This window comes from Amphimedon queenslandica, unplaced genomic scaffold (assembly GCF_000090795.2).
Source record: "Amphimedon queenslandica unplaced genomic scaffold, v1.1 AMPQUscaffold_12634, whole genome shotgun sequence".
Classification (NCBI taxonomy): Eukaryota; Metazoa; Porifera; class Demospongiae; order Haplosclerida; family Niphatidae; genus Amphimedon; species Amphimedon queenslandica.
Window position 1 is genome coordinate 12,420 of NW_003547130.1, and position 1,071 is coordinate 13,490.

A 1,071-nucleotide genomic window follows, 5' to 3' on the forward strand; every position below is an offset into this window, starting at 1 on the left:
ACTGTTTGCTCTGGTATGGTAACAGACCGTGGCAAAAACGTGGCAGTACAGCAACAGTCTACTTGAAAAGGGGTTACATAAGGCTACCTAATGAGTAGTCCCTTACTTCAGAGAAAACCTTCAGTTAGCTAAAAGATTCATGTGTAAGTTCCACCCTTTATGATCCATAACTTTTGACCAGAAAGTCGTAGTAACATGGAACAAAGAGCTACTTGAAGCTCTGGTTTTGCTAAAACAAATAGACTCCACTTTGACCCTGTAGCTCCACCACAAGACAGTAAAAAATCAATTTAGAAGGTTGTTATGCACAGTGTCACCATGGCAACCATAAAATTTCAAAATTTCTCTGCGCAAACTAAATGTCCAAGAATAATTCATTTGAAACACCCGTGTGAAGAAGGGGGGTGCTGAGGGCGCGCGAAGCGTGCCGCGATTTTTGCCACACCCACTTTTACGGTGGTAAAACGGCCTTTTCCTGCATTTTCGACAATTACGGGTGGGGCCAAGATCATTTCAAGCATACTCAGTGGCGGATCTAGGGGGGTTCCATGGAACCCCCCCTTTGGCAGAAGAAGTTGTCTTTTTGCAGTATCTTTGGATTCTTTGCAGTCAGTTTGCATCACTTTTCCTCCATTTTATTAGTTAGATCTACACCCAAATTTTAATTAAAATTAATGAGCTACACCTACTTAAGTGAAATGGAACTCCCCTTTTAATTTTTCTGGATCCGCCAGTGATACTGCTATGTTACTGGTACTTCTGATTGCTCCTTAAAGCACTGGAAACTGCTGAAATCATGATCAGGGGGCTAGATAACTTTGCTAAGAGGCTTGGTAGTGATGCAAGAGTCCAGGACTTCAGTAATTTTTTCTGAGCCCAGCCCTGAGGGGGGTGCTCAAGCCCCCTCAGCCCCCCCCCTAAATACGCCTCTGATAGTGAGAGAGAAAGAGAGGGAGTGAGAAAAAAGAATTATACCTGTACTACAGGGCTCAGAAGAGAATTTTACATATTCTTGTGCTGTGTAAAAATTTTGAGCAAAATTTGCTTTTAAAATGAATTTTAAAAGTTGCT

The 1,071-nt window shown here is 42.1% G+C and overlaps 1 protein-coding gene across 1 annotated transcript in view; it reads right to left on the minus strand.

The window, feature by feature from the left end:
* LOC109587263 (uncharacterized) overlaps positions 1 to 1,071 on the minus strand; it is a 16,949-nt gene that overhangs the window by 1,051 nt on the left and 14,827 nt on the right. The window lies entirely within an intron of this gene.